This window comes from Oryctolagus cuniculus, chromosome 18 (genome assembly GCF_051225735.1).
Source record: "Oryctolagus cuniculus isolate XC-2025 breed Fujian yellow rabbit chromosome 18, ASM5122573v1, whole genome shotgun sequence".
In the NCBI taxonomy this organism is placed as follows: Eukaryota; Metazoa; Chordata; class Mammalia; order Lagomorpha; family Leporidae; genus Oryctolagus; species Oryctolagus cuniculus.
The window spans coordinates 52,611,547-52,626,103 of NC_142884.1; positions in this window are offsets into that span (position 1 = coordinate 52,611,547).

The following is a 14,557-nucleotide window of genomic DNA, read 5'->3' on the forward strand; positions in this document are numbered from 1 at the left end:
TGAAATTGACACTTTGAGATACATTGACTTTGAACAGCCCTTGTCTCGACTTCTGAATACCTTTTATTTAATGAGTACAAATATCATAAGTACATCTTGAGGAATATAGTGATTCCTCCCACCATACCAGCCCTCTCACCCCTACTCCCACCCTGTTTCCTCCTCCTTCACCCTCTCCCAGTCCCAATCTCCATTAAGATTCATTTTCAATTAACTTTATACACACAGAAGACCAACTCTATACTAAGAAAAGATTTCAGCAGTTTTCACACACATACACACACACACACAATATATATAGAAAACTGAGAACAAGTTTTACAGTTAATTCTCATAGTACAACTCATTGAGGACAAAGGTCCTGCATGAGGAGTTAAGTGCACAGTGACTCCTGTAGTTAATTTAACAATTAGAACAGTTAGTTTTTTTCCCCATACTATTTGTTGAACTCTTCACTTAGTATAGGGTTAATCTTATGTGCATAGAATTAATTGAAAGTAGATCTTAGTTAAAAGTAAGAGTGGCAATAGGAGAGGGGGGAAGAAGAAGGGTGGGAGGGCAGGTAGGATGGGAAGAATCATTATGTTCCTAAATTTGTATTTATGAAATGCATGAAGTTTGTACAATTTAAATAAAAGCTTTCTGTGTTAAAACATAAAATAAATTCATATAATAACCATAAAATAATGGATCTGAATTTAGAATAACGATTACTATAGAATGTGAATGTTCAGGGTGAGGGAGCTTAGGTAATGGGTACCAGACCATAGTTAAATAGATGTAATAGGTTCCAGCACTCTATAGCATGGTGGGGTGACTACAGTTCACAATAATTTGCATGGGTTCAACATTCTATCTCAGCCACTTAATAGTTATATAACTTTAGGCAGTACTTAATCACTTTATGCCTTAGTTTTACCATCTGCATGGTAGGAACAACATACAAAGTCATTATAGCTATGGGAGGGTTACAGAATAACCATGTGTAATAAATACATTCTAATGTTTAACCAGAAAGAAAATTACTTGATTTTCATTACATTTTCCTGCAGAAGTAACATTGCTGATGGCATCAGTAGTTATACTGTTACTAGATCAATTAATAAGTAATTTGCTCTAGTAAGCAGTCCATGTTTATTAAATAAACAATCCCATCTTGCCACTTTATTCATATTTCAAGCAAACAACTCCTTCCAAAGTGGATGGATATCCAGGAAGCCACAACTTTAAGATAAAGCAAAGAAACTCTATAGATCTAGGCAAACAAAACTTAATTTCTATGAATATAATATTAGAAAAATCTCTTTACTGGAATTGGGTTGCCCTACCTCAACCATGGTGGAGGAATCTATTAGCTTAGATAAGTAACTCGGGACTCATCACAAAGTATATCTTTCTCCAAATGTAGAGCTCTGTGTTCAAGAGGGGGAATAATTTTGCTGACTTGGTGTGTTTCTTGCTCATGCTGGCTAATATTAAATGTGTGGGCAGCTAAATAGTTATCTCCTTAGCACGCTTTTCAGGTACAAATGTTTGTATTGAGTTCTAAACTCTATGCTCATGCCTTCATAAACCCTTTGCACTCATATCAGTGAAAATGGGATGATGTGGCAATGGGTGTTAATCCATCTGAATGCGTTCATCTCTGTATCTTTTCACTAGGCAAGATATAGTTGATAGCTTATCTGCTCTGATAAAAGTGAGCTTTAACGCAATTTACAGATTCAATGCAATACCAATCAAGATACCGAAGACCTTCTTCTCAGATCTGGAAAAAATGGTGCTGAAATTTATATGGAGGCACAAGAGACCTCGAATAGCTAAAGCAATCTTGTACAACAAAAACAAAGCCGGAGGCATCACAATACCAGATTTCAGGACATACTACAGGGCAGTTGTAATTAAAACAGCATGGTACTGGTACAGAAACAGATGGATAGACCAATGGAACAGAATTGAAACACCAGAAATCAACCCAAACATCTACAGCCAACTTATATTTGATCAAGGATCTAAAACTAATTCCTGGAGCAAGGACAGTCTATTCAATAAATGGTGCTGGGAAAATTGGATTTCCACGTGCAGAATCATGAAGCAAGACCCCTACCTTACACCTTACACAAAAATCCACTCAACATGGATTAAAGACCTAAATCTACGACCTGACACCATCAAGTTACTAGAGAACATTGGAGAAACCCTTCAAGATATTGGCACAGGCAAAGAATTTCTGGGAAAGACCCGGGAGGCACAGGCAGTCAAAGCCAAAATCAACTATTGGGATTTCATAAAATTGAGAAGTTTCTGTACTGCAAAAGAAACAGTCAGGAGAGTGAAAAGACAACCGACAGAATGGGAAAAAATATTTGCAAACTATGCAACAGATAAAGGGTTAATAACCAGAATCTACAAAGAGATCAAGAAACTCCACAAAAACAAAACCAACAACCCACTTAAGAGATGGGCCAAGGACCTCAATAGACATTTTTCAAAAGAGGAAATCCAAATGGCCAACAGGCACATGAAAAAATGTTCAAGGTCATTAGCAATCAGGGAAATGCAAATCAAAACCACAATGAGGTTTCACCTCACCCCGGTTAGAATGGCTCACATTCAGAAATCTACCAACAACAGATGCTGGCGAGGATGTGGGGAAAAAGGGACACTAACCCACTGTTGGTGGGAATGCAAACTGGTCAAGCCACTATGGAAGTCAGTCTGGAGATTCCTCAGAAACCTGAAGATAACCCTACCGTTCGACCCAGCCATCCCACTCCTTGGAATTTACCCAAAGGAATTTAAATTGGCAAATAAAAAAGAGGTCTGCACCCTAATGTTTATTGCAGCTCAATTCACAATAGCTAAGACCTGGAACCAACCTAAATGCCCATCAACGATAGACTGGATAAAGAAATTATGGGATATGTACTCTTTAGAATACTATACCGCAGTAAGAAACAATGAAATCCAGTCATTTGCAACAAAATGGAGGAATCTGGAACACATCATGCTGAGTGAAATAAGCCAGTCCCAAAGGGACAAATACCATATGTTCTCCCTGATCGGTGACGACTGACTGAACACCAAGAGGGAAACCTGTTGGAGTGAGGTGGACACTATGGGAAATGGTGGCTTGATCAGCATAGCCCTGACTGTTAATGAACAACTTAATACATTATCCCTCTTAGTAGTTTTTTTATCTGTTCTACTTAATATGACTGGTTTAGATCTGTAATTGATGCACAGTTATTCTTAAGTGTTGAAAATTAACTGAAATGTGATCCCTGTTGAACATGGTGGTGGGAATGGGAGAGGGAAGAGATGTATAATTTAGGACATGCTCAGGCTGACTTGCCCCAAGTGATGGAGTTGGAAGCATACCAGGGGATTCCAATTCAATCCCATCGAGGTGGCATGTACCAATGCCATCTCACTGTTCCAGGTGATCAATTTCAGTTCACAGTTGGTCATGGTGAAGGGACTGGGAGTCAAAGGGAGCACTTAGACAAGTCTAGTACCTGCTAACGCTAACTGATGGAGTAAATAAAGGGGAGAGTGATCCAACATGGGAAGTGAGATACTCAGCAGACTCATAGAATGGCAGATGTCCTAAATAGCACTCTGGCCTCAGAATCAGCCCTAAAGGCATTCGGAGCTGGCTGAAGAGCTCATGAGAGTATTTCAGGCATGGAAAGCCAAGACACTCTGGCAAAAGATCTCTGCGAGTGAGATCCCAGTGGAAAGAACAGGTCATCAAAGAAGGAGGTACCTTTCTCTGAAGGGAGGAGAGAACCTCCACTTTGACTATGACCTTGTCTAAACAAGATAAGAGTCGGAGAACTCAGAGGGCTTCCATAGCCTTGGAAACTCATGACTAGAGCATAGGGAGATTACTGATGCCATAGACAGGAGTGTCAATTGGTAAAGTCAACAACAGGAGTCACTGTGCACTTACTCCTCATGTAGGATCTCTATCCTTAATGTGCTGTACATCGAGATTTAATGCTATAATGAGTACTCAAACAATATATTTCACTTTGTGTTTCTATGGGGGTGCAAACTGTTAAAATCCTTACTTAATGCATACTAAACTGATCCTCTGTAAAAAAAAAAAAAAAAATTATCAATTCCCAACTTGACTCTCACTGGGATTAAACATGACAATAGGTCTGCTCTGATTTCATCATCATTTAAAAAAATCATCTATTATTTTTCACTTTATGTTTCTGTGTGGGAGCAAACTGTTGAAATCCATACTTAATGTATACTAAGCTGATCTTCTGTATATTAAGATAATCGAGAATGAATCTTGATGTGAATGGAAGGGGAGAGGGAGTGGGATAGGGGAGGGTTGTGGGTGGGAGGGACGGTATGGGGGGGAAGCCATTGTAATCCATAAGTCGTACTTTGGAAAATTATATGCATTAAATAAAAGTTTAAAAAAAAAAGTGAGCTTTAACACCTCCCCACATCTGTGTTGATATACAGGGGTAATATTTCTCTTCTGGAGAAACTGTCAACTAACAATGGGAAAGATGAGTATGCTTTTCTGCTTAGTACTGGAATTAGAACATTATTTACCCTTTTTGTATGAAAAGGATAAACTATTCTTTGTATCTGATTTTTCAAATGTTCCATAGATTCTGACTAAGCCCAAAGTGCTTTATGTTCCCCCATTTAAAATAATTTATTAAAATGGAGTAAGTATAGAGAGCTGTCATAAAAAATATCTGGAGAAATTAGAGACCAAGAGCCCCTAGAGGATTTCATTCAGAACAAAACATAAACTCTTAAGAGAAAATAAATGGAATCTGTCAAATAATGTGTTCCTCAAAGTGCTAATTCTTTCAGAGTATGGAAACAATAAATCCATGGTCAAATAAGCTAAGGACTCATAGTAGAGTAAATGTTCCATTTAAATGCACATACCAATTCAATGCAAAAAGAAGGACTACATTTATCATTGCTGTTTTCAACTTTTACTCCAAAACATTCAACCAAGATTTATTTTTTGAAGAAATACTGATTGATATCCCATGGATCAGTCTAGAGTCCTGTTGGACACACTTTGTCAATATCTTAACTTGAGAAAGTCTTAGTTTGTGGCAGGAAGGCAGGCAGGCAGGAAGCTACTGCCTCAGATGTGCACAGCATCCTTCAATGGAGTGTTCTGGGAAAACTTTCAATGACATTTGGTTCACCACTAAATATGTGTCCTTCATCAGCAGGGAGTCTGGAAAAGAAAATTCAGATCGTACACAATACCCTCTCTGAACTAAAAAATATTAATATTTAATTTAGGATTAATTGACTTTATAGATTTGAAGTTGATATTGTTAATAGACATATCTTTAAGTTTACTGTAAAATCTTATGAAGTACCCTTTTTTTACTAAGGGAGAAGGGAGGAGAATTATAGCAAACTTTATTGGTGATTATGTAACTATCTCTTGTTAAGTATGTCCTTGTAAGAGAAAAAGTGTTTAAAGTCACTGGTGGTTGGCAGTTATGGTGAAATGGTGGCCAAATGCTTCAGGTAGCATAGATTGGAGGAGAGAGTAGGGGCTTTTAAATCTGGCTCAATCTTGATAGTTTCAAACAGTGAGCCCATAGGCAAATTATCTCATTGCTTTGAGTATCAGTTTTTCTGTCTCTAAAGGAGGCATATTACTGCTGATCTTAAAGTGCTGTTAGGAAGAGAAGAATTAAGAAATGCAGGTCAAGTAAGTGGTACATACAAGTGTTCATCAAACACTGATGACTTCTTAATTTATCCTCAACAGCAGTGATTCTTTACTGGAAGCAACTCTGAATCTCCCTTTTAAATCCCAGAAAACATTTGGTAGTAAATGTGGACATTTTTGATTGTCACAACCTCAAGGAATGCTGTTGGTATATGGTGGGTAGAGGCCAGAGATGCTGCTGAACAGCCTGCATACATAGGACCACACCTGCAACAAAGAATTTCCAGTCCAAAATGTCAACAATGCCAAAATTGAGAAACCTGGCTCCACAGCATGGCAATAAAGCACTGCATCCCCTACTCCTATATTTAGCTGTTTCAGCACACATCAGAGACAGTAGGAGCATATAGTGGAAAAAAAAAAAACACTTTGGAGACCTGAAGCATTCAAAACCATGAAAGTTTAAATTCTGAATATTGTATTCACTTTAATCATAGAAAGTCAGCAGAAATGAATATATTGTGTTTACTTATAAACCAAAGTTAATGACAAAGAAAACTCCAAGGAAAGAACAAAGAGACTAGGAAATGTTCTGCAGACACAGAAAGGGAAAAATGTTGAACTACCTCTCTCTCTTATTGATTGTGTGAAATAGGTTTTTCCCCTATGGATTTGGGGAATCCAGTGGTTGCTTTCAAGAAAAACATCTACAATAATATATATCTAACCTGTTCTTTCATCAAGAAAACCAGGTGTTTAAATCCATGCCATGAAACTTTGGGGGCATTTTAGTTTCCAACACAGATATTTTCATAATATTAGATAACTTGAGAAGCCATGCCTCATACCAGAAAAGAGTGATCAGGTGATTTAAAAAGAACAAGTGTGTGCCCATACATGAGTCCCTGCTTGGAGGTGGTTTGTGTGGCCTCACCTAAGTGGGCTGCAGCTCATATCATCAGTGTAGGAAGGACAGGGGTGTGCCCACTTTGGCAGCATATATACTAAAATTGGACAGATAGGGATTTTTTTTTGAAATATGGTCAGTTATAAGCAAAAATAGAGGCTGCCTGTAGGCACACTTTGGTTTGCCTGTGATACAATGTCAGGGAGGCAGCAAGATAGATGACCAGTTTTTTAGTAGAGTTTTTAACTTCTCAAAGAGTTTGAAAGAAACTAAAGTATGAATCAAGGTGAAAGAAAATAGAGTAAAATTGTTAATAGGGGAGCCTTGCTCACAAGAAAGTGTTTCTTTTGAAAATTGATAGAGACATAGAGAAGCCCTAAGGTATGTACATATAAAATGAAGAACAAGTATTGGTGTTTTCAAGGAGAAGAAGAGGAGAGAAAAATCCAGCAGACCCAGTTTTCAGTCATTTCCTGATGATATGAACACAGCAGAGAAGCAGTCTGTCAGCGTCCCCCAGAACTTGGATGCAGGTAGCTACAATATGGCCAGTGCTGGCATCCTTCACCTCCAGCCAAGACGGCCTGTGCTGTGCTGTTCGTTTGGATGTCAGTGTCTTTTTAGGCCAATTTACCTTTTGCTCTTTCCTTTGCCTATCAGAGCTGAGATTTCAGTAAGTGGAAATGTGTTCACTTGAGTTCTTGATGTGGTGACCGTTCAGGTTATTCTAATAAGTTTTCATTATTCTGGCTATGGGAGTATAGAGGAATCACTTACCTTTTTAGTGCCTCATTTTGTTAACCTGTCAAATGGGATGTTATTATTAATAGTGGTGACCCCATGGAATGGTTGATGGGATTAAATGTGAAATTCTGAGTTTGGTATCTGGCACATACATATTACCCCACATATAGTAGTTTTTGTTAATACTATTGTATAGTTATAATTTATGATTTCCAATTGCCCTTATGTATGGTACAGTCAGTTTCATCCTAATATTCACTAAATATTTGGTATTATGCTGCGATATTCCTCCAAATTTCTTAGGCATTGAGATGAGAGATGATAAAATAATCTCTGTGGGCAAGGAGCTTGAAGCTATGAGTACAGGCAGGCAGGCAGGCAAGCATGATAGCATTATCATACACATCCCATATGGCTATCATATCAGCCTAGCAACCAAAAAGAGTATCAAGGAGGGATTCTAGCAGGGGGTTGACTTAAACCAAGTCATGCTGTTCAAATAGGAATCAGAAAGGAGAAGTGGGTTAGGTAGGGAGTAATGTGATAGGGAAGACAGCATCAAGCCTAGAGGTCATCTAGAGGGGTCCTCAACTGCCACTAGTTGATGTGTGTCAGTCTCAACTAATTGTAGAACAAGCACAGAATCTGTCCTTCTGTTTTACATGCCAGGTAAAACACCCTGATTTGACATGCAGGACCTCATTCAATCTTCATTAGCCCTATAAATGATCTAATATTATTATAATTTTACAGATGTGGAATTTTGGTATAATATCGTGCAATGTTTGTGACTTGCTAATATTGAGAATACTTATTTGTTGCTTATCTGAAGTTCAGATTTAACTCGGCCTCCCCTGTTTGGTAACTCCATCCTGAGCAATGAGAAGGAACAAAGCAACTGCTGCCTAAGAGAATTTGGAGGTGCCTTTAGCAGTTTGAGTCCAATCCATGGACAGCCAAGAAATACCTACCTCATGGAAAGTTTTGGTACTCAGGACTCCATGTAGAGAGTTCCCTCCCTTAAGCAGCTTAGAATCTAGTCGAGAGGATGGGAGACAGTTATGGAGGATGTGGCCAGGGTTTGTGTGGGTCCTGTTCCTATTGGCCCAAGAACTGTTCCTTGCCCTTATCTGCCAACTGTAGTGCCAGAATGTCTTGGGGGCTTTCCTAGGTCTGAAGTCAGGCTTCTTATTGGGGTCATTTCCTGGGGAGGACTGACCAGAGAACGGGCTACAGGAAGAAGGATGAAGCCAGAAAAGTGCTTCTTCTCTCCATCGCCTGTGATCTCCTCTTTTCTGTGCTTTAGCTAATGCTCTGTAGTCCACAGGAGCCTATCTATGGAGCAGGTCCCCTTCCAGCCCTGGAGTGGAGTAACTGCCCTTCCTTGCTCCCTTCTGTTCTGCTTGTTCTCCTACATTTTCATTACTTATATAGCTCTCTGTATTGAATTCTCCCTGCTTTGAACATTATGCTTAGAATGGTCTCTATTTTTCTTATTAGGCCTTGAACATTACAGATTACAGCTTGGATATTGATAGGAGAACTGAGTGGAGGAGAAGGACTGAATTTCTTTAACGAAAAGAGAGTAGAGTAAGTCTTCTTGAAAGATCTGGGGCTTGAATTCAAGATCATAATAATAATTCTTATTTATTCATCTTCGGATGTTCCAGGTGATGTACTGTTTGGACTGGGCCACAGGGTGCCAGGTGCTTGCTGGACATTATTCTGAATATGTAGATGAGGGTATTTATGGATGAGATTATCCTAGGGCTCTGTAGGCAGAGTAGAGAAGATTCCCATCGTTAATGTGGCTGTGCCTTATCCAATCAGTTGAAGGTCAAAACATTCGATCAGTTAGATGGACAAAAAAGTTGAGTAAGAAAGACTACAACAACGCAAGCACGAGTTTCCTCTGCCTCCAAATGTGTTCTTAATAGCTATTATAGAGAGACGAGTTATATTTGCTGAGGAAGCTCAGGTACAAGAATGAACAAACCTAATGAAGAACAATTCACCAAGAAAGTCTATAGTGTACTTTATTTGACTTCCCTTTCATGTGCAAAGACAGACAAGATGGTAGCTTTCTAGAGATAGAAGTTCCCATGTCTGGTGATAAAAGGGAATGAACCTGGTTCATAATGATGTCACTCAAGGGAGGCTAGGATCAGAATTATTTTTAACCATTAATATTCACTTTTTAACCCTCAATTCGGAGTGGCCTTTGGAAGCAAAATATCTGGGTTGCTTTACAGATGCAATTTTACATTTACCTTATTTTAGAAACATTTATTGAACACCTACTATTTTTCAAAGCTCTGTGTGCATTATATTCCTTCCATATTTCTTAAGCCTTAAAGAAGGTTTAAGATACGAGGTTCCTATAATCAGAGCTTACCATAATACATTGAAGCCCATGGCTTTGACATATTTTCAGTTCCCTTTGGCCACCCAATTAAATAGGTCAGGTAGTAAAGTTTGATCACACATTAAAAGATTCTGTCCCATTTTTAAGGCCTTATCAAAGATTTAGTATGTCTTTCTAAATGAACTGGGGATCCATCCTTTGAAACATTTGCTCAAAGATGGAGTATTGCCTGTCAAACAGTAAAAGAAAATGGTAATTCAAAGATTAAAAAAAAGGTGCAAGGGAAATAAAAATGTAGTGAGAGCAGAAAGATACTCGATGATTAAGAGATACAAACAATATAGGTAGACTTTTGTCTGTGGCTTAAATAAAAATAAGAACAATAAGTACCAAACAGTAGATAATTGCTGTGTCCAACATTGTGCTGTTTTATCTTTTCTGTAACTATTTTGTTTATATTTGCTTACTGGTTACTATTTACTGTCTGCTTAAATAAAATTCCCTTCCCAGTTTTCTTAAATAGTAGCTTGTACAGAAAAAAAAATAAATAAATAAAAATAAAAGCTTGAATTATCTGTATGCCCATTTCCTTTTTGGAAAAATATATAACCTATGTGGGTTTAACTTTAATTTACTCAGTTTAAGAAAAAATTCATTGGGCAGGCACTGTGGCACAGCGGGTTAACGCCCTGGCCTCCAGTGCCGGCATTCCATATGGGCACCAGTTCGAGACCCAGCTGCTACACTTCTGATCCAGCTCTCTGCCATGGCCTGGGAAAGCAGTAGAAGATGGCCCAAGTCCTTGGGCCTCTGCACCCGTGTGGAGACCTGGAAGAAGTTCCTGGCTCCTGGCTTCGGATTGGCATGGCTCTGGCCATTACGGCCAATTTGGGGAGTGAACCAGTGGATGGAAGACCTCTCTCTGTGTAACTCTGACTTTCAAATAAATAAGTAAATCTTTAAAAAAAGAGAAAGATTTCATTTACAAAGTCCTTATTATGAATTAGTAAAGTTATGGAAAAATTTTTACTGCATAGGACCTGCTCTCAAGGAGACCTTCACTGAGAGCAGTGAGATGAGTGATACTGACACAAATATAGGTGATTTACTTTGGCTTTGGTTGGGGTATCATGGAGGGTTAGGGAAGTCTCTATAATAAAGTTACTCTTAAGATGAATTTTCAAAAATGAAGACTAAGTAGCTAGATAGAGGCATTTTGCAAAAAGTTTTTCACAAGCTGAAGTGAGAAATAGCAGTTTTATCTACCTCATGTTTAGGTGCTTGAGGGTAAGTTTGAAAATCATAATGTGGTAAAAGATGTTGAAAACAGGTATACTGGCCATCAGATACTGAAAAATGTTGTGGGCCATGATAATGTTTACTTTTTTGGGCATAATTATATTGTGTTTGAGCAAATACTATAGGGGCAGGCATTTGACCTAGTGGTTAAGATTCCTCTTGAGATGCCTGTGGCCTATATTGGATTACTTGGGTTCAAGCCTTGGCTCTGCTCTGTGTACCCTAGCAAGAAGCAGGTGATGATGCAAGTACTTGGGGTTCTGCCATTCAAGTGGGAGAACCATATTGAGTTTATGATTCCTGGCTTTGGCCTGGTCCAGTCTTGGCTATTGAAGGCAGTTGGATGCCAGCTTTCATCTGTCTCTCTTGCATTTCAAATAAATAAACTAAAAATTAGTAACATAATATATATCCATTTTTTTCTAAATGTTTGCTATGTCCAGGTAGAGAAGAAACTTTAAAAAGACATAAGAAAGAGCAGAGGGACTCGTCAGTTGGTTGCTGTATTAAGATGAGAGGTGGATATGATTCAATTAGGGTAAAAGGAGAGGTGACCAATAGTAATGTGTCTCTTATCTGGAATATAAGATTCTAAGTTCAAGCCAGTTGTCAGCATTGACAAATGGGTTTTCAATCCTCCCAGTGGTGCCTTGGTGCCATTATCCAAGCCTGATGCTATTGTCTAAATTGCTGTGTTATCATTGAATAATCAAAGTTTGGTGTATAGATCAGCAACAAGGACATGATGACAAGACATTAGACCAACTTGTCAGAAATGCATCATCTTAGTTCATATTCCAGAACTACTGAACTAGAATCTGAATTGAAACATAATCCTTTGGTGAATCAGTAAAATTTGAGAAGCCCTGGAACAAGTATTCAAATTAACTCAGGCATTTTGCAGCTTGTGGGCAATCAAAAAACAAAGACAAAAACTCATCAGATATATTTGTATCCTTAGAAGAATCAGATCAATTGTAAAACAGTTAAAAATGTTAACTCAAAGCCCTCAGGGGGCCAGCACTGTGGCTTAGGGGCTGGCATTGCTGGCATCCCATATGGGTGTCAATTTGGGTCCCAGCTGCTCCACTTCCAATCCAGCTCTCTGCTATGGCCTGGGAAAGCGGTGGAGGATGGCCTGAGTCCTTGGGCCCCTACAACCACACGGAGAGACCCGGAGGAGGCTCATGGCTCCTGGCTTCGGATTGGTGCAGCTCCGGCCGTTGCAGCCAAATGGAGAGTGGACCAGGAGTTGGAAGGCCTCTCTCTCTGCCTCTCCTTCTCTCTCTCTGTAGCTCTGACTTTCAAATAAAAAAAAAAAACACCTCAGAAATGTTAACTGTAAAATATGGATGTTGCAGGTAGCAGAATGCACTATGTGGTTCTGTACTTTCCAGTTCTATTGAGAAACAAGTTATTGATTTGCTTATGTTTATTTTTCACCTTCAAGTTGGCCAGCCTCATTGCAATCAAGTGCAAGAGAAGCATAATTTTTCTTAGGAGTGTTTCTTTCATCCCCATGGTTGCTTAAGAGTCAAATTAGCATGGTAACCCTACATCTTGGAGTCACATCTTATGATTTCTAAATGTAGAGCTGTCACATAAAACTCCTGCCTTCCTAAAGCTTTACTATTGGGGGTAAATGTGTTGTTTGGCAAAGCATGGATAGTGTACCTGCTGCTGTTAAGTTCTTTAATTGTGAATAATTTCCCACTGTGGAACATTAATTGAACCAATGCCTAAATTAATATAAAGGTGCCATTTTTGATAAAAATTTCTGGTTATTAAAAATAAGACTGTGGCAATGATAAAAAGGTAAAAAATAGAAAACAGAAAAATTAGTTTATGGAAGCTCATTTATATTTAGTTAACTTCATTTATAAAAATGTCCTACTGTAAATGGCACTGAGTTATATATATATAAGTATATATGTTATTTAAAAATATTTATTTATTTAAAGGTAGAGTTAGAGAGAAGAAGAGAGAGAGATCTCCCATCTATTGGTTCACTCCCTCAGTGGCCATAACAGCTAGAGCTGTGCCAAGCTGAAACCAGGAACTAAGAGCCTCCTTGGGGTCTCCATGTGGGTACAGGGGCCCAGGGACTTGAACCATCCTCTGCTGCCTTTCCTAGGCCATTATCAGGGAATTGGATTGAAAGTGGAGCAGCGAGGACTGAAACCAGTGCCCACATGGGGTGCCAGCACTGCAGGTTGTGGCTTAACCCATTGTACCACAGAGCCAGCCCATATTATTTTAATATATATAAGCCAATTCTATCTTAGAGATGAATGAGATCACATATATGTACACACACAGATATACAAGTATTAATCTTACAAATGAAATCAGATCAATTAGATTGAATCTGCTGTGGTTTGTTTATGGCTTGTCCTTCATGGCTTCTGCTGCATGTTTGGTCCCAAGTGTATTGAGAGATGGTGGGACCTCTGTGAGGTGGAATCTAGTGGGAAGTGGTTAGGTCCAGAGGTGCCACTTTCATGAACGGATTTGTCTTTTCCTGGAGAGACTGGGTCTCACTCAAGGCAGTGAATTAGGTTTCTCAGGACTGGATTAGTTACCATGAAAGTGGGTTTTTATAAGTCAGGTCAGTCCCTGCTCTGTTTTTCTGTCCCCTCATGCTTTTCTACTGCATACATCTGTTTGCCTTTCTGTTTTGTCTGCCGTGACATGACGTAGTATGAGGCCCTCACCAGAAGCTAAGCAGGTACCAGCATGATGCTCTTGGACTTCAAAAATTGAGTTAAATAAACTTTATAAATTATCCAATCTTGGGTATTTTGTCATCACAACAGAAAATGGACTAAGTCAAGGTCAAATAATTGAAATGAGAGGATATTTAGCTCCAGATCCAAGAAAAATTGAGAGAATCTGGAAGAAAGAGAATTTTTAATAATGTTCTGTTTACTTTAATGAAGAATAATAAGGGGCCAAAATCCTTCAAAATTTAACAGCCTGTTGAGGTTTAGTCCTGAAGTTGTGATTCTTTGTATTTTCACCTCAAAGTTTAATTTACTGTTACCCCATTGCTAAATATAAGCTCCATGAATCTATTGCTCTTTTTTTTGTTCCATTTTAAAAAATTAATTATTCATTCAAAAGTGAGAAAGAAAGATGTGCACATGCAAACACACCCAGAGGAGGGGGAGAGAGAGAGTGAGTGCCTATCATTGGCTTTATTCCTCAACTGCCCACCCACAATGGCCAGGATTGGGTCAAGCTGAAACCAGGAGCCAGGAACTCAATCCAGGTGTCCTAGTGGGATGGTAGGGACCCAAGTACTTGAGCTGTTTCCTGCTGCCTCCCTGGATCTGCATGCGCAGGCAGCTGCAATCAGGAGCTGGGGCTGGGTATTGAAGTCAGGAACTCTAAGAGATGTGGACATCTTAACCACTTGGCTAAATGGCTGCCCCTCAGCTCACTTTTTAAGTTTTGCTGTTCACTTAGCTTCTCTAGGATAATTATCCATTTTGCTTTTAAGGAACTTCAAAAGCACAAATTTTCCCCTTGTTTTAATGTTGCTATGTATCACCTTTTC